The sequence below is a fragment of the Cricetulus griseus genome (assembly GCF_003668045.3).
Source record: "Cricetulus griseus strain 17A/GY chromosome 1 unlocalized genomic scaffold, alternate assembly CriGri-PICRH-1.0 chr1_1, whole genome shotgun sequence".
NCBI classification, from domain to species: Eukaryota; Metazoa; Chordata; class Mammalia; order Rodentia; family Cricetidae; genus Cricetulus; species Cricetulus griseus.
In genome coordinates this window covers 20,262,887-20,283,651 of record NW_023276807.1, presented here as the reverse complement: position 1 = coordinate 20,283,651, position 20,765 = coordinate 20,262,887, and positions in this window count along the sequence as shown.

Here is a 20,765-nt window from a genome sequence, read left to right as displayed (position 1 = left end):
TTTTATTAAAATTCACTATGTCACATCTAAGATATCTGTGTTAGAAGAATGATAGAAAAGAAAACACTGTTGTTGTTTTTTTTTCTCTTTCTCTCTCATTGGCCTCAAAAATCGCTGTCTCTCTGAGCAATCCTCCTGGATGCCAGCCATAGTTTTTCTTCCTCGTTTCTCAAATGTTTCAGAGTGAGAAAGAAATTTTTACCCTCCCATATAGCAATTACTCAAGGATTTTAATGTTTTCTGGTTTTATCTTTCCCTGATCAAAGCAAAGTGCTGGGAAATCCCTCAACTTGGGTCCTGATAAAAACTGTGCAGGGAAATGGTTTTAGCTTCTGTGGTAGTGGGTGAGGTCAGAGACGTGCTTGAACCATTTTAAAATCTCCATTGTTGTTTTTTTTCCACTTTTTGAGATACAACCCCAGGACTTTCTGCTTCATGCAACGCTCAGCATGAAGGCCCAGCAAGCACCACCTTGGATTAATTTGGAAGGGAAGTCAACTGTATATGGGTGGCATCCTTTCTCATGCATGAACATTTGAGTGGGTTAGTTCAAGTGTTACCTGTTTCCTCTGTTTTTAGCCACTGAAACACAGACTTGACTTTGCTGTTTTTCATTCAAATGAAAATTTCTCTCAAGTTTCTGATATTGATTAATCACAGATGAATATCCTCAAACAATTAAAAGTGGTTATTTGAATTTATGATAACAATTTGGAAACACTGAAATTTTGTGTCTTAAGTTACCAATGAGAATATACATAGGACAGGCTTACATACAATATAGTTTGTCAATTAAAAGTATGTAAATAAGATAATTGATAGTTATACTTTTACTATTTTCTGTGAAATATCCTACATAGTAAGTAGCATAGTTAATGCGTGGATTAGCAACACAGCTTGTGCTCTATTTGTATTCCCAAATGTATATGTATTTAGAGCTGTAAATCTATATCACTATACACATGCAGTTGTTTAAGAGATACTTTCAATTTTTCTCCTGTCTAGAAAAGTAATATTCTCTAAATTACCCATAATAAGCTCTGTGCAGAGAAAATAAGTTTCCATATATTGTTAAATACCATTTTGACTTTTCTTTCTCCATAGGGGGATCTTTTCAATTCATGGAATAGATGATTTTATATGCACTATATTAATACTCCACAGACATGTCTAGCATGCATGTGTTGGTAGAAAATGTTTCTGTCTCCTTCCATATATTCCACAAAGTGGTTCCTAACTTCTATTTCTTAAGAACTCAACCTGTTGTGAGCCCATATATAGCTGGATGTAAACACTTGCTCATCAAATGTGTAAGTGGAGAAAAACTTCTGAACATGAACTTTCAGCTTAAATGGCTTGAAATATTATGTCTTTTCACAGATAAATTCAGGGCTTTCAAAATGGATATTATTGCTGATTTCTTAATACTCTAATAGGAGCTTGTTAATGAACTGGAAATTGACAATTTGAACAATAGTTTTTAGTTATAAAAAGCAGTACATCTAAAAAGTGTATAGTGTTCCTACATCCATGAAAAGGAAAAAGCTATTAAGGCTTAAAACAGTTTACAAAGTTAAGCATTATACAAAGGTTTTGAGGGCAGGTAACATGGCTCATCTGGTCCAAAAGTGATTGACACATGAGTCTAATGCATCCCTAGAACTCACGTAAAGTCTGAAGAAGAGAAGCAATGCCACTGATATATGTGCATCCCCTCCAACAGCAGCAACGACATCAACAATAATAATTAACAAAATAAAATTTTAAAAGATTTTCAGGTTACAAAGACTTTACATTGCTTTTAATCAAACTTATCACCAAAGTATTAGATCAACAAGAACAATTGATAATATGGAGCATCATTGAATCCCTTATGTGCCACATGGGCCTGCTTAATTTTTGTCATACAATACAATGCAACAAGATTAAAATTCAGGAAAGACTGGATGTAAATTGCAAAATTATAATAGGAAAGTAAAACAAACCACATAGAAATTAATTTCCGATTAGCAAGTGATAGAGAGGATTTTCATTGGTTGAAAATTATTTTCATGATTTACATTTTTAGGTCACCAAAATTGGCACAGACTTATTTGATTAATACTTGTCTTTGAGTTCTATTTTAGTAAAAGAGACACCATGACCGAGCCAACTCTTATAAAAGAAAACATTTAATTGGGGCTTGCTTGCAGTTTCAGAGAGTCAGTTCATTATCATCATGGTAGACTGCATGGAGGCATATATGGCACTGGAGAAGTGCCTGAGAGCTGTATCCTAATCCACAGGCCAAGACAGAAAAAGAAGCTGAGATGAGCTAGATATGGGCTTTTGAAATTTCAGTGCCTACTCTCAGTGACACATTTCCTCCATGAGCACACCTATTCCAGCAAGGCTTTACCTCATAATCCTTCTCAACACAATCTGATGAATAATTATTTAAATATATGAGCCTATGAGCAGCCATTTTTAATTCAAACTTCCACATTCCACTCTCTGGTCCCCATAGGCTTGTAGCTATATCATAATACAAAATGAATTTGCATTCAGTTAACTTCAAAAGTCCCCATAATCTATCAGTTTCAACATTGTTTAAAAGTCCATAGTCTAAGTCTCTTCAGAGTCTCATGGCAATCTCTTAACTGTATCCCTCAAAAAATCAAAATAAAAAAGCAAATCACTTATTGGTAACATACACAGAATATACTTTACTATTCCAATAGGAAGGAAAATGCATATTGAGGAAATACTTCACCAAAGCAAGACTAAAACTAACAGAGAAAACTCCAATTATACATCTCTATGTTTGGTGTCAAAGTACTTCTTAGATCTCCAACTCTTTTCAGCTTTGTTGAATACAATATAAATTTATTTCTATCTCTCTCTCTTGGACTGTTTCCTTATAGGCTGCATCTTTCTTCTGCATGTATCCTATGACCATCGTCTTCAGCATGTTGGAGTAACCAACACAATCACAACTTAACACAATGGTTTCTCTTGTCTCCCTTGCAGGTTCACCCCTGATACACTCCTGGCCTCAGGTACTTTCCTTATTCATGGAGTGAAATTCTACATCCCTTGTCTTGTATTCTTGACTAAAGTTAGAAAGAAGTGCTTTTAACCAAAGCTGCCAAATTCTGTTGCTTGCTGGGACAGGAACATGGTCTCCTTTTTCAATTACATTAACAACAGCTCTCTTTTGTTGATGGTTCCCTTAATTGCTTACTACTTCCTTTAATCCACTAAACATCAAACTTTTGTTTGTTTTTTACTTTCTTAAACACAGGACTTGGTTCTTATGTTTCCTTTCTTGGTACTCCTTTTCTGCTCACATTGTTCATTTTATATTTCTACTTTCCCAGAGTTCTCTTATTCATTATAGTTCTGCATAAAAGTGACTACTAATAACCATATGACATAGTCAATACTAGGATGTCTTGAAATCAGCTCTGCCAAAGCCATTAATCCAAAACTCTCCTATTTAGTCTGAGGCAGATTTTACAAGAATGAACTCCTTGCCACTTACCAATGTTCTTGCCATCTGAAAACTTCTGAAACATGCCATCATAATCTACATTGCTCCCAGCAGCACTGTCTTCCATGCTCCTACTAGTATGGCTCATTAAGCCCCACTTAAAGTTTTCAACTGCTTTCCTGATCCAAAGTCCACATGCTGCCAACAGCAGTATGTTCAAACCTGTCACAGCAATACTCAGATCTCTGATACCAGTGTCTGTCCTAGTCATGTTCAATTGCTGGTTGGAGATACCATGATAATGACAATGAAAACATTTCATTGGGCTTTAGTTACAGTTTCAGGAGTTCAGAACATTATCATCATTGTGGGGAGCATGGTGACACAGATGGTACTGAGGGAGTAGCTGAGAGTTCTGTATCCTGTTCAACAGGCTGGGAAACAAAAACAAAACAAAAAAAGAGAGACTGATCTTGGTATGGACTTTTGAAATCTTAAAAGCCTTTCAAAGTGACACTCTTCTCTCAACAAGGCCACACCTCCTAATACCTCTCAAATAGTTCCATTCCTTGAATTCAAATATATGATCTTATGAGGACCATTCTTATTCAAACCAACACATTACTCTTGTTTGCCTAGATGGTGAGATGGTATAGTGGTTAAGAGAAGTTGCTTTTCTTGCAGAGCATCAGAATTCAGTGTCCAGTACTTACTTGGGCAGCAGAGCCTCCTATAAGTCCAACAGCAGGATGGTTAATGCTCTCTTCTAGCCTCCCTGGATTCCTACACACACACACACACACACACACACACACACACACACACACACACAAATACTCCTTTTTTGTATCTATTATTATACCAATTATAGTTATTCCTGTCTTATTACAACCACAGCAATCCTAAAACCCTTAAAATGTAGTAGCAATATGGCTGGCAAGGAAACTAGTCATTACAGATGTAAAAGGCTGCCATAGAGAAATTACACACATGGCCATTGTGATCTGTCTCTAAGAAGCTACCTAGAAGTGGTGTTCTGTGATGCTTTGCTATAAAACATATCTCAATGAAGTCCAGATCACAATTTACTAATGAGTTTTGAACCAACCACTTGTATAGCAATTCCAGTTCTTGATAAATCAAATATATCTATTTTTTCTACTTAGGATTTTTTAAGTGTATTTTCTTTTAAAGTAAAGAGCTAAATGGCTACAGATCACGACTCTTCTTTATGTTTTACAATTTCATCCATCCCATGTGGATATCCGGCTAGACATAGATACTTCAGATGATTTGAAAAAAAAAATTGGTGATCTGGCAACCAATGCATTCCAAAGAGAATGCCCACAGTTCTTCACAGTGCCACACAGGGACCAGACCTCCAGCGGTATCTCCACAAAGCAAATTAGATCTATTTCTTTCATACTGAATCACGGTGTCTAAAACTAAACTTATTATCTCTTTTTTTAAACTTGATGTTTTTCAGTTGATTTTTTTCTCTAGTACTTGACTTAAAGGAAACAATCTGCTTTATGTGAAGAAATTTCTAGGTATTACATCAGAAGGTCATTTGTAGTTTTATATATATATGTATAAAATCCTGCAAGTAACCGCCTCAAATCATCATTAGTCATTGAGATGTGGGAAGCAAGCACAGACCCAAATGCATTTGGGAGGCAATGGTGGTCAGCATTCAATTAAGCATCCTGTGATGTTAGAGTCACAATATGGGCAGAATGCCCCTTGTGTATCCAAGTCCTCTTTGGTCCTTGTTCCTATATGACTGAAGTTAACTTTAGCCCTAGTCAGGTGTTGCTTGCTGATATAGCCTCTTCATCCAGATCTTTGCTGCTTCCCCCCACCTCATATTACTCATGTTATCTTTTTTTGATAACACTTATTCTAAAGTTTGTTTTTCATCTTTCTTCTGTCAGAAGTTTTATAGCACGTACATCATAATAAGGATGATGGCCTGGCAATTGATTTTAGGATATGTATCTTGGCTTCATCATAAACTGGGTCTTGACAAAACTAACTCAGGTGGATTTGTTCTTGACCTTTTCTCGATTTACTTTTTTAAAAAATTAAGGCCTTACATTTAGGCAGTAGATTATATAGCTATATAAAAATTGGAATTGAATGCTATTCATTGTAAAGAAATAATTGCATTTTCCAAATTTTCTCTCTCGTGTGTTTGTGTATGTACATGCGTGGTGCGTGTATATCTGCATTTGTGAGCACTAGTATGTTTCCAGGTATATGCATGTGGAAGCCAGATGTCAGCAGCCTAGATGTCTTTCTCTCTTGCACACCCTTATTTTTCAAACAGTCTCACATTGAATCTGGAGATCACATGACTCACTAAATGAACTGTCCAACAAACCCTGAGTACCCTCCAATAACAGTCTCCAAGCAATAGGATTATAGAAGCATGCTGTCTATAATCATTTCACTTGGGTATGAGGATTTGACCTTAGATCCTTATATGTACACACAGCAAGTATTTTACTCATTTTGGCACCCCCTCAGTACTTTATATATTCTATTTTATTTTTCATGAATGCTAGGAATGAAACTTGAGAACTTTTCCTCAGTGTACTAGGCAAATACTTTAGCATTAAAGCTATACCTCAATCAGTCTATATCATTTATACAGACTCACTGAAAATATTATCTGTATTCTGTCTCTATTGCTACATATTCAGTCTCCTTTTTGACCCTTCAGTGAAGTGTGCCACAATGTCCATGAAGACTGCTCTTATTTTTCTAACAGATTTCTTACATTCTCTCACCCTAAGATGTTTGAATAAGAGTTCTCAACCTAGCTAGGTGGTGTTGGTGTACACCTTTAATTCCAGCACTCAGAAGGTAGGGGTAGGAGAATCTCTGTGAGTTTCAGACCAGCCTGGTCTACAAAGAAAGTTCCAGGATAGGCTCCAAAACTACACAGAGAAACCCTGTTCAAAAAAAAAAAAAACCCAAACCAAAGCAAGCAAACAAACAAACAAAAAAAGAGTTTTAAAGCCCAGGTAAGTCACCAATCACATATGAAAGAAATGGTTTTATGCAAGTCTAGCTTGGTGAAACAATGAGCTGAATTAGGACTACTTAAGAAGAGCATGTATAACTTACTGGTCACTATACCACTGATGAAAAAGAATGTCTCCAAGAAACTGTCAACCACTTGTATGTCCTGGGGCAGATTCATGAGCTCCTCCCACTAACCACACTCAAATGCATTCATATCTTCACCAACAGGCTCATGATCCTCTCATGAGCTGTTCCTCACATCCAGAAGAAGGGTTAATGGTCCCAAACATATGCTGGTCTCCTGTGAGCAAACTCAGCTACTTAGAGTTCAAGAGGGCAAAGACAATGTCTTGCTGAGAATGCACTCTACAACACACAGTTAATGTCATCTTTCCCCTGCCCTCCCAGTCTGTTCTTCTTTCCCCATCTCTTCCATTATGGGTGTTACTTTTAAATAATAATTGTACACTGACAACTTCCAAGTCCTAGATACATATTCATAATGCAAGTTTCTCTCTATTTTCTATCATTAGGAACTTCACATAAGTTGATGGAATTTTTTTCAAGTCTGTCTTCGAAAAAGGTAATTATTTCCCTTTATAGTATATATTAGCTCATACCAGCCTTTTATTTATTCCACAAAAAGAAATTGTGTTCTTAAAATCATTCTTAACTCCTCTCCTTACACTTAACCCATGTGCATTCCGCCGCCAGAATTTAAAATACAAACGCTCAATTTCCTGGTGAGACTCAATGGCACAACGACGTCTAACATATAGATTTGTCCCAAGAAAGATTTTAACAATGTCCTAATTCACCATCCTTTGGTACAGAGCACTGCCCCTTACAGAGAGATTTTCTTGGAAGCAGTGATCATAACATGTTAATCTTCTGTTTAAACCCTTGTAATGTTTTCTTACTGTGGTTCAAATACAGTCCAAATCTTTTGCCCTTGCCTAGGAGGCACTGTTCATCTATCTACTGGATTTATCTCCAAAGTCACCTTGAGTCTATATATATATATATATATATATATATATATATATATATATATATGTGTGTGTGTGTGTGTGTGTGTGTGTGTGTGTGTGTGTTTGTATATGTGTGTGTGTGTGTGTGTGTTTTACTGATATAGAATTGCATCATTTTCCCTCTCTGGTTTCCTCCTCCAGACCCTCCCATGTATGCTCCTTCCAACCCCTCCTGTGTGTCTCCACTTGAAATCACCAATGACTATTTCTCTTTTAATAGATATTTCTAGCAGACAAGGTATTTTTAATGAACAGTAAAATTGCTCCTATCTCAGAAACTTTTATTATTCTGTCTAACCCTCTGCCCTTTTGAAGTTTCTTCTATCGTATGTTCACCATGATGTTCTATCAGCTCGAAAAATCCAATCCAAATTATTCATTGAGCTGTCTCTGCGTGATCAGATTAGATAAAATCTTACAACCATATAACTTATTCTTTATACTTTGTTTAATTTAAGCTGCACTATTGTTATTAGTATTTCTTAGTTAATACCATTCTTAGCCAGGACAACCTTTCATTATATAGGTCATATGTGTTCTAATCAAAGAGAAAGGCATTGCCTATCTTGTAAATTTTTTGTGGCCTAGTAACCCTTGATTGTTATAGTGATCAGTAGTAGCTACAGACAATCAGTTTATATTGACAGGTTGAGGTACCAAATTTTTCTTAGTTGTCTATCTAAAAACTATTATAACCCACATTAAATCTAACTTAAGACTAATAGGAAACTAGGAGAGTAGACAGTCATTACAGTTGGTGGGAGTGGCTGAGAGTATGTAAATGGATGTTTGGAAAGCATCCTGCATCACCTTATGTCACAACAAAGGTCTAGACAAGAACAAACAAGGGGCTGAAGAGATCGCTCAGTGGATAAGAGTATGTGCTGCCCCTGCAGCAGACTTGAGTTCATTTCTCAGCACCCAGGTCTGCCAGTCTACAAGCTCCTGTAATTCCATCTCCAGGGGACTTCACTCACTTCTGGTTTCTGTGGGTACCTGAATTCATTTGAACAAACCCATACACAGACACACACATACACATACAATCTGGGGGGAAAAGTCATTAAGAAGGATAAGCAAGTCTTACTAAGGTGTTTTGATTTATTTCCATGAGATTATAATCCTTTTTGCCATTCATACATTATTTCTCTACTCATTAAACAGTTACCAGCATGTCTTTCTATGTTCACTTCCAAATGCAGAAACATCACATAATACTTACATTAAATACATTTGGGTATTTCTTCTTCTCTGCATCAGAATGGCGATCATGGTTACCTTCACTTCCTATTACTCAAATGCCACTGAAAAGTTTCTAACAGAAATTTAGATAATGTTGGGTTCATATAAATCATTCAATAAACTCTTGCTGAATTTTTATGCACTACTAGGGATAATGCAGCAAATCTTTAATTGAAACAGACTCTGTTAGAGCACATATATGTTCATCTGTAGTCAGTTGCTATACAAAGATTCCCATGGAAACTCACAAAAAAATGAAATGAAAAGAAGAAGCATATTAATTCATTTTAGTTTCTCCAAATGACCTATATTTTCATGTTTCTTATGTCTTCTTCCTTGGGAATATATATTTCTATTTTCTTTGAGTTTGATCAAAGTTTTGTTTATCTTTCTAGATAACTATGAATGTATCGGCTGCTAACGCCCCATAAACAAAGTAATGGCATGCCAAATAGTAATGTAGACCAATTAATCTATAAGCCCCTTTGCTAAAAATCTTCATTTTTACAGTCTTTTCTTTTTAAGTGATTCTTTAAGCCTTTGAGAATTTCATGCATTGTATTTTGGTCATATTCATCTCCCACATCTTTTTACAATTCAACCTCCTTTTCCATAATACTCAATTTCATTAACTCATTCATTCTTGTCTTATAGACTTATCAACTGCAATCATGTTGCATGTGTACTCCTGTGTATGTGAACAGTATGTTAGACCAACCAAGTGCCATCCTCTTAAAGAAAAATAAGTTTTCATCTTTCCATGGGTACAAATTACTGTTAGATAGTTCCTTAGCTAAGGGTCAGAATTCATGTCTAAGTTGCTGCTCAGTGCTGAAATTTTGTCTGTCTTGAGCTTGCTCATGTCTTGTACATGCTGATACAATCACCATTAATTTATTCATGCAAATGCCATACTGAATCTAGAAAACCATTTTCTTATAGTCTTCCATGGTGTCTGGCCTTTACATTCTTTCTATTTCCCTTTCCAAAATGATCCCTGAACTTTGGGAGGAGAAGAATGTGGTATAGGTGTTCCATTGTAAGTAAGAGGTAGACTGTGTCTTTGAAATAAACATGTATAAAGAATGAGATAGAAATACAATTTTCAATTTCAGGTTGCTGTGAACAGTTAAATCTGTGAGAATTGTGTGTGTGTGTGTAATTTTAAGTGATAATGATATGATACTACTCAGTTTTCTGTCATTAAACTTCATAATGATTATTTTTGTATCACTAAGGCTACAATAAAATAATAAACATAAAATCTAAGAGTTATAAAGTTCATTAAGCAAACCATTACCCACAGTCACATTTTCATATAAAATATTGGTTTGCTAAGTCAGAAGAATCTAGACATTTAGATAAAGATTATATACGAAGTGTTTGTGGATTTGGAAACAATTAGTGCATGATGTGTAATGGAAAATATCGTTGTTACTGAAATGTACCATTCTGTAATTGTATCTACATTTTGTATTTGCGGTTCAAAAGTTCTTTAATATGATCACTTAAATGTCTCAGTTGACAAAATAGACCTTTATAGATTTTCATGAATACAGAAAATAACACTGAAGAAAAATTCCACAAGACCAATTAATCCATTTTAGCAATGTCTTTGTCTATTCATCTGTAAATTTCAAGTACAATGGAGCTTTGTAGAAGGAGGTATAATGGAAGTCTCCTGAATAAGGAAACAGAAGAGAAAATAAAGTTGTGTAGATGTTTTACAGTTGTCCTAAAAGTTAAACTAGGCCAAGAAAACACAAACACAATTGCTCCATTCAGAAATATACTAGGGATTAGGCTGTATTTTTCGTGAGAAATTTCAAACAAGGGCACATGAATTGCAAGCAGAGAAGAAAGAGCAGGCTCTTTTCGAGTAGCAGAAGGAGAGGCTTTCTTCTATAAGCACTCCTTCCAGCAGCGACTGAGGTTTTTTGTTTTGTTTTGTTTTTTTCTTTTTCCCCTTTGGTTTTGGTTGTGGTTATTTTGAGACAGGGTTTTTCTGTGTAGCTTTGGAGCCTATCCTGGCTCTCGCTCTGTAGACCAGGCTGGCCTCGAGCTCACAGAGATCTGCCTGCGTCTGCCTCCCAAGTACTGGGATTAGAGGCCTGGGCCACCACCACCCAGCTGTGGCTGAAGTTTCTAAGAGGAGGATTTGACATGCTACTTAGAAAAGACAACAATATTACAGTCAGGCATGCTTTCTACATATTAATAACAATGCTCCAAGGTGTGTGTGTGTGTGTGTGTGTGTAGTGGAATCTTTGTGGAAGTTTATTTTTGTGAATTATAAATACTGAGGGAAACAGAAAGAGGGCCAAGAAAGTCTGGAAGAAAAGAGGAAATTGATGGTCAAGGTTTTTTGAATATGTTATACTATAGTGAAAATCATCCCACAGACAGGATTTTTGATTTCAATCAGTGAGACCAAGATTTTGAAATAATTTGAATATGAAGCAATATATATTTTCTTATTTTGGCAATACATAAAATTTTGGAATGTTGAAATTCACATTGAGCTAATATTACTTTACTTTTTGATGTGGAAAATGAACTTAGTCTCAAAGCTTCCTTTGTCTCTAATACCCTCTTATATCATATGGGCTTGAAAATATCCACACCAGTGAATGCCGTTGTATAGAATACCTCAGTGCACAAATTTGATTCATCATTATTGACATAAAAATACATATAAAACAATAATAGACCTAAATTATTTTGTTATAAATTGGTTTTCTGAGTTGTAAGTTCTAAAATATATGTTTAATAATGTAAATATGCAACTTTTAAAATATTTCATTCTATCTATTGGTTTGAATTTAGAGATAGTTCTCTTTAGCCTAACCAGACAAACACTGCTATTGAAAAATCTGTCCTAACCAGACAAAAACAATGTTGATAAATGTTTTTCCTCTGTGACAATATCTTCCTAAATGCTTATTTTATATTAAAGAAATATTTGGTGAAATATTACTGTGCCTCGGATATATTTTACAGACTTGGATTGCATAACAGGAAAACTATCAGTGTATTTTTTCCTATTTTAAAGATGCAAGTTAAAACAGCCATACAAAGCTTAAGAAATTAAAATGAAGTTTAGAAAGCAATGTTGTATGAGAACAAAAGTTTTGCTTGTAAGTATGTAAATGTGTCTCTTGATATTCGGCCACTCCATGTATGCTCACCTCTGGGGACAACAGATCACACATTACTAAGAGTACTAATTATGAGAATATTCTGCTTACCCAGAAAAATAAAAGTGCTGAAAAGCTTTTTATTAAAGAAGGCTAATATGTAGAAATGATTACTAGAAAGATGATAGTGTTATGATTAAACTAGATGAATTATCAGAATGGCTGAATTTGCATGCTGATCTGGGACACATCAATGAATAAACCTGCATCTTTTGTCTCATCTCGTTGTCCTTTAGTTGGTTGCTTCATTTGCACAAGCAAGGACAATGATATTTATTTAATGGAATTTAATAGAGTGATTAATAATAAATGAGCATTTGTCTGAAGTGGTAAGCATGCAAAAGTTGTGAAGATAAAATTGTGAGAACATGTGGGATATTCTGATTCTGTCCACCTTCCAGATGCATTGGTGTCTTGTGTACTTAAGCAGAAATCAATTCTGGGAAGCAGATGCAGGGACATGTTCTCATCTTCAAATTGAATATTAGTCTTCTAAAGCTACATGCAAACCTATAAAAGAATATGGTCAGATTAAGCTCTGTGAAGATACTGAGTTACTCAATCTAAACACCCAAGTGAGCCAAACAAAGAGTTGAATCTGAATCAAGAGGGTGCCAAGGCTTGGATGCCTTATGAATTTGCAGATAATCTAGAAATCCATAGAAGAGAGTGGAGGCACAAGAGGCCCTTTAGAAGGAACACTGAGAGCTAGACAGATGTGTTTTTTCTGTGTTTAAATGACAGAGCTTTTAAAGAGAATACTTATGCAAGTAGAAAACTCGGTTGTGCCTGGGAATTTTTAACTACATGTGAGAATTGCCTCCTTCCTTTTGGATGAGAATTTCTTTATTGGAAATGATTAGTCCTATTAGAAAAACTTAGGCTGGAATAAAGAAGAATTGTGTTAATTTTTCCTGAAAAAAAGAAATCAGAAAAAAATATTCATTTATCAATTTAAAATAATTTCAGCTAGAATTCATTTTCCATTTGTAAGCTGCTGTATTTTTTTCAGTTTCTTTTATGTTTTATCAGTTAAACAACCTCTAGGTTTGGGAAGAAGTAGGTTGATCTCCCAATGAAATCATTGTGTTTTTACAGCTATAAAATTGCACTGTTCTGCTGGGCCGTGGTGGCACACACCTTTAATCCTATCACTCTAGAGGAGAGAGAAGAACTCTGAGATCAAGGCCAGCCTGGTGTACAGGGCTGATTCCAGGATAGCTAAGGCTGTTACACAGAGAAACTCTGTCTTGAAAAACAACAACAATAATAATAATAATAATAATAATAATAATAATAATAAATTCTAAGGTTCTGCAATACACTTGACTGACTGTCTTGGTTTGCAGTCATAGGGGGTAAAGAAGTCACTTATGCATTTGCTGTGTTCAAAATACCTTCTACATGTAGCACAGTTTCATAAGTCTGGATTATTTTCCAACACACAGGCTTCTTAGCTGCTGGGACTCAACACCCTTTTAATCCGCTGAGGTGATTATAAGTACTCTTTCTAAACACAATTTGACTCCTCTAACTGTTCCTCCATAATCAACCATTAACTAATATACCTGACCCTGAAGACATTCTTTGTCATTATCTCACTAAGCACAGTAGAGGACAGATGAGGTTTGTATCTCTAAATGGCCCAGCTGGAACTCTGACACTTTACTTTCTCTGTGAATTTGTGCAATTAACCTCTTAGAATCTTATTTTTTCATTGCTAATATGGGAATAATACCTTGTGGAGTTCTTGAGAGGATCAAATGAGATTATGCTTTTAAGTGCCTGGTACATAATAATTATTTAAAAATTGATAGTTGCTATTTGTAGCCTGGATTTCTTTTTCAGTTTCTGTATTCTAGGCATAGGTTACTTATACTTAGAATGAGAAAAAACATCAAGGCATGATTCTATAGGGTGATATGACTGATAAGAAAAGTCACATTGGTGAATTGCACAAAGATAATCTGATACCATTATTCCTCAGAGTAGCTAGGACATTATAGGGAAATATGCCCACAAAATCCATTCGCCCAACATATATTAGCATTCAGTAATAGTGTAGCGTACATTGTATTTGCCCTTACATTCAGAATTTCAATGAAATCAACACATGAAGGTAGTACAAGGGACTCATTGGCAAAAGGAAGGGGACTTATATGACTAGGGTGAATGTGAGAGAAGGTAAAGGATGAATGAATATAATTAAGTATGTTATACACATGTAAAAGGTACCTCTTATACTTATTTTGTACAGTCTCCATCCATTAACAAGCAAGAATGTAAATTCTAGCACGTAGGTGGTAAACTTTGAAATGTTTCCTGTTGAGCACTTTCATCATTTTGTTCTTGATGGCCATAGTAAAACAAAATGGTTTGGAAGATCAAGAATACAGAAACAGAAAACTGGAAATACTGCAATTTTACACAGTATGTTTGAAACCTGAAACCAAACAGAACTAAAGTTACAGGAAATAATATATACAGTATGGCCAGAAGATTTTATTAAAGAGCCAAAATACTAACGTTTTAGGGTCTATCAAACAAAAATAAAATGAGAACAGTGTTGTGCTTACATAATTATTTTAATTGTAGCCATTTATAAATGTAAAACTTGCCCTTAGCTCCAAGATTACAAGTGTGGTCTGTAAACTGGATTTGTCCCATGGACTATAGTGTGTGGGTATAAAAGTTCCCTAGTATAAAGTGTGATTTGGGAGGAAAGGAGACCAAAGGAAAGAAGGGAAAATGTTTAGACATGAGGCACCAGTGATTTGAGGTAGGGAGCTCAAGCATTCCTAATTAATGGATAACTGGGATTTAACAATTTATCTTATTAAATCACACATATTTATATATGTTTATACTGTTTCAAATTTGATTTTTAATTTGTGTGTATGAGTGTTTTCTTAGTGTGCATGTCTGTGTATCAATTGCATAGAATGCCTGTAGAGGTAAGAAGAAAGTGTCACACTTCCTAGAACTGCAGTTATAGATGATTGTGAGCTATTATGTGGATGCTAAGATATGAACCCAGTTCTCTAGAAGAACAGACAGTACTCTTTTTTTTTCTGAGACAGGGTTTCTCTGTATTGTTTTGGAGGCTATCCTGGAACTTGTTCTATAGACCAGTCTGGCCTCGAACTCACAGAGATCTGCCTGTCTCTGCCTCCTAAGTGCTGGGATTAAAGGTGTGTGGCACCAACGCCTGGCCAGCCATTGCTCTTAACTTCTGAGCCATTCATTACTCCCTGTTTGTATTCTTATTTTTTGTATTTTTTATTAGTTCAAATCAGGAACAAGCTTGTTTCACATGTCAATCCCTTCTCCCTCTCCCTCCCCTCACCCCAACCCTACCTCCCACCCCATCCACCCTCCACTGCTCAGGCAGGGTAGGGCCCTCGACGGGGGCTCCCCAAAGTCCACCACATCATCCTGGGCCCTCCTCCATGTGTCCAGGCCAAGAGTGCATCCCTTCACGTGGGATGGGCTCTCGCGAAATCCCTTCTTACACCAGGGAAAAATACTAATCCCCTACTAGGGGTCCCCTAGAGTGCGGAGGCCCCATAATTGACATCCATGTTCAGGGGTCTGGATCAGTTCTGTGCTGACCTCCCAGACAGTAGTCTGGGGTCCATGTGCTCCCCCTTGTTCAGGACAGCTGTTTCTGTGGGTTTCACAAGCCTGGTACTGACCCCTTTAATCTTCATTCCTCCTCTCTGCAACTAGGTTCCAGACTTTAGTTCAGTGTATATCTGTGGATGTTTGCCTCTGCTTCCATCAGCCACTGGATGAGGGCTCTAGGATGGCATAAAAAGTAGTCATCAGTCTCATTATAGGGGAAGGGCATTTTGGTTATCCTCTCCACAATTGCCTAGATTGTAAGTTTGTATCATCCTTGTAGATCTCTGGAAATCTCCCTAGTGCCAGATCTCTCCTCGGACCTATAATGGCTCCTTTTAATATGGTATCTCTCATCGGGCTTTTCTCTATTCATTCCCAAACTCAATATTTCTGCTCCTTAATTTCCTCCTCTCCTCCCCTCTTCTCCTTCTCCTCTCATTCTGGCAGCTCCCTCTCCCCTACCCTCATTATTTCCTAGTTTCTTTGGTGAAGAGGATTGTAGGCTGGCAATCCTTTGCTCTATGTCTAAAATTTATATATGAGTGAGACATACCATGTTTGGTTTTTTGTAGACTTGGTTACCTCACTCAGGTTGGTTTCTTCTAGTTCCATCCATTTGCCTGCGAATTTCAAGATTCCATTGCTTTTTTTTCTGCTGAGTAGTACTCCATTGTATAAATGTACCACATTTTCTCTATCCATTCTTCAGTTGAGGGGCATCTAGGTTGCTTCCAGGTTCTGGCTATTACAAACAATGCTGCTATGAATATGGTTGAACATATGTCCTTGTTGTATGAACGTGCATCATTTGGTTATATGTCCAAGAGAGGAAGAGAGGAATTGCTGGATCTTTAGGTAGACTGATTACCATTTTTCTGAGAAACCGCCATACTGATTTCCAAAGTGGTCTTACAAGTTTGCACTCCCACCAGCAATGGAGGAGTGTTCCTTTTTCTCCACATCCTCTCCAGCATAGATTGTCATTGGTATTTTTTATTTTAGCCATTCTGACAGGTGTGAGGTGGTATCTCAGAGTTGTTTTGAGTTGCATTTCTCTGATGGCCAATGATTTTCAGCACTTTCTTAAGTGTCTTTCAGCCATTCCAGATTCCTCTGTTGAGAATTCTCTATTTAGTTCTGCACCCAGTTTTTAATTTCATTGTTTGTTATTTTGGTTGCTAGCTTCTTGAGTTCCCTGTATATTTTGGAAATCAGCCCTCTGTCAGATGTGGGGTTGTTGAAGACCTTTTCCCATTCTTGGGCTGTCATTTTGTCTTACTGACTTTTGCCTTGCAGAAGCTTCTCAGTTTCAGGAGGTTCCATTTATTAATTGTAGATCTTAATGTGTGTGCTAGTGGCATAATGTTCAGGTCTCCTGTACCAATTTGTTCAAGGGTATCTCCCACTTTTTCTTCTAGAAGATTCAGTGTGGCCGGATTGATGTTGAGGTCTTTGATCAATTTGCACTTAAGTTTTATGCATTGTGAAAGGTATGCATCTATCTGCAATCTTCTGCATGTCTGAATCCAGTTATGCCAGTACCATTTGTTGAAGATGCTATCTTTCTTCTATTGTATAGATTTAACATCTTTGTCAAAAATAAGTTGTTCATAGGTTTGTGGGTTAATATCAGGGTTTTTAATCCTGTTTGTATTCTTAAAATCCATTAACTACCCCATAAAACTACCAGTGAAAACTGTTACTATTTTTAAAACACATATTAATAATGCATGAGGAACATATGAAAACTAATATTGCATAGACATATTTGAAACTTGTTTCTAAATTTAAGATTTAACCATATCATTGAGGTAAGTGAGTTCTTCCTATGTTGATTAATCACTCCCAGAAGTTGGGAGAGCAGACTATTGTAGTTTGACCCTTTTTGAAAACAAAACAACAACCATAAAACCAACTATGAGTAGAGGCACAAGTTACCTTAATGAAACATCTGGCCATTGAACAAAATGTAATTAAAACACAATCTCAAAAATAAACAAAACGAATATAAATTAACAAATAAGCCTGAGATTTCAACCTTCAGAATTATTTTAAGACCTTATTGAGACAGGCTATCTAATTTCTAGATCCTCAGACACAATAAATAGGGAGCATATTTGTTCTCAAAGACCTTAGGGTTGAAAGCCTGATGTGGGAGTTTGAATGTTAAATGTCCCCATAGTATTGGGCAATTGGATAGTTGGTCCATAGTATTGTTTGGGTAAGTTTAGGAAGTGTACCCTTGCTGGAGGATATATGTCACTGTGTGTAGTCTTTGAGTGCTTAAGGCTAGAAAGTGCTTAATTTCTCTTACCAAACATATCTCAGACTAATGTCCAGCATTTCAGCAACTTTAAAACAGTTGCTGTGGTTCCCAGCCAAATTATCCCAGTTATAATAAAGTACCTCATTCTTAATTTGGAAGATATCTGCATCTGATTAATTAGATCAATGAAGCAAGCACTTTTGCATGATTCCAGCAACAGTGAAAGTTTATTTGGCCCCCAAAATATTGAATTTTACTTACTGCATAGCCGAGGAGTTCTGAACAGCTTCCTATGTGTGTACTTGGTAGACTCAGCCATTGAAGTCAACAATTCTGCCTGGGGTGCTTAGCAGTGTGTCTTTAGCCATACGAGAAGTCACTTGAAGGTTTGAACATAAAATCTTTGTCTTATCTATAATAAATTGTTCAGTTCTGCAGAAAGTTGAGCTCACTTATTTTTTACTCTCTAGTTTCCTCTTTAAAATATAGATCAAGTTAATTCTGACACTGTGAGAGTTTGAGTTTATTCAGTTTTTGAGACAGTCTAGAAATCTCTCTTATTTTTTATTTATAGTCTCCATTCGGCAAGCTGTTTTCATTCCCATGTTCCTTGCCAGCCATTAAATGCTCAGCTTCTCAGTGTTCTTTCAAAAATATCTCTATCTCTTCCTAAATTATTAAACAATTTTCATTGAAATGTCTTTCCTTAAGTTAGGGGATCCAAACAGAGCATCGTCAGGCATAGTAAAGCTCACTCTTTTCTGCCCTCCTTTGCCAAACTGCTTATTAATATGTTTTACTTAGTACAATATTGAAATTCATCCAAAAACTGTGGTATTTGGGAGGATTTTTTCAAAGCTAAAAATTTAGAATGCGTGTTTCCTATTGTTTGAAAGCTTTATTTATAATTTACCCCAAATGTAAAAACTCTATTAAATAATTCTTAGAAATGTATGTTAATCCTTAAAGGGTTGCTTGGTATTGACACTAAAGTTTTTGTTTCTATATTTATATATTTGCTATACTGTTAAGTAAGAATATACTTTGATACATAATGACTTTAAATGAGGTTTGAAACTATTACTCTAATATATATATATATATATGTATATATATACATATATATATGTTTAAATAACACATTAAATTTTATTTGGTTTGCTTTGTTTTCAGTTTTACTTTCTTTTATTCGCTTTCATAAAAATAATTTTAAAAACTTCTTTAGAATTTTGCAACATTCTGTTATAATAATTAAAAGCAGTATACTCTTAATATTGAATGTTGAACTGATGTATTAACCATGATTAGAGTGCAAATAAGCTGAAAATGCATTAAATACAATAACTGAAGATGGAAATGCTAATATATTAAATATCTTTGCTTCCTGTGTTGCATGAGGTGAGTAGCTTCTGTACTCTGCTCCCATTATGGTTTGTCTTACCACCCAGAAACATGAGCTGCAGACAATAACTAAAGCTTCCGGAACCATGAGCTAACATAAGTTCTTCCTCCTTAAGCCATTGTATCACTTACATCGAAGATCCATTTTAGAAGAGGGTCTTCCCACCTCAAATTATTTAATTAAGAAAAAAATCCCTCATTGCTGTAGCCAGTCACTTAAGTTTTAATTAATTCCAGATGTCGTAAAGCTGACAACCAAGAATAGCCACAAAGCCATATTTATTGGATATTTTGTCATGTGAGTGCAAAGCCTTACCAGAATCATCAGTCTAAGTATCATGCATGCTATTGATGGCAAATTCAGTTCCTCACAGACAGTGGGAGGATGGACTGCAAATCCTCAGAGTTGTCTTCATTTCTTTCTGTACAGGCCTTTCCCTGAGGTAGATTATACCATCACAGCTGGCTTCACCAGAGTGAGCAACTGAGAGGGCATAGGAATGTGAAGGACAGAAACCACAGAATTCTGTAACCTATTTCAGAGATGGCATCCCTTCACTCTGTCATACACTGCCAACAGTAATGAAGTCCCTAGGTCCAGTGCATGCTCAAGGGCATCATATTACATAAAGACCTTAAAGTCAAGAAGCAGGGATCAGTGGTAACCATTTCAAGGAGGTTAGAAATAAAACCTCCTATTATGAAAGTATATTGATAGAGAAAAACCAGTTTACCAGACATCAGTGTGGACAAATGGTTATCAACCATAAGGGCAGTTAGACTCCATTGAGTTCTCCATGTACCTGCATTGATTGCTGAGTACTGAGAGTTATTTCAGTTAATTACCCAGATGTTTTGAAGGTCCTTATACCATTCTGTAAGGCTTTGGGTAAAGCACATGTTCACAAAGTACAAGGGTTGTATAAAATGTTCAGCAAAAATTGAAGCTATAATTTAGTTTTCTTTCTTCTTTGAGATTATATAATATAATTGTTATGCATTTTAATTGTGTGGATGACAACATTTGTAGAACCATCTATATTCCCAGGGTTTGATAGTTTAGTGTAGAGAGAGAGACTAGGTAAATGTGGTAGGTCTGGATGCTGGATGCTATTCCCTAGTGAGAGTTTGAAAGAATCAAATTAATTTTCAACTCTACTGAGAAGCTTCATAGTAAAAACAAAGGGATGAAGCCAAATAATCATCAAGGAGCCTATGTAAGGGTGACAAGAAGAGATTTCTTACAGTTCAACCTTTTTAAAAGCAAACATCAATAATATAGTAATTACTATCACATCTGTTACATTTATATTATCACTAATAGTAAGAAAATGTTTTGTTACATTAGTTAAGACATTTTGATATGATTTAAATAATATTATATATTCAAACTAAGTTTAATATATATATATATGTATATGCATATGTAGCTTTCAACTAGTTCATGTGATGAACATTGAGCTATGCCATTTCATGCAAGCAAAATTCCTAAAGTTTGTATA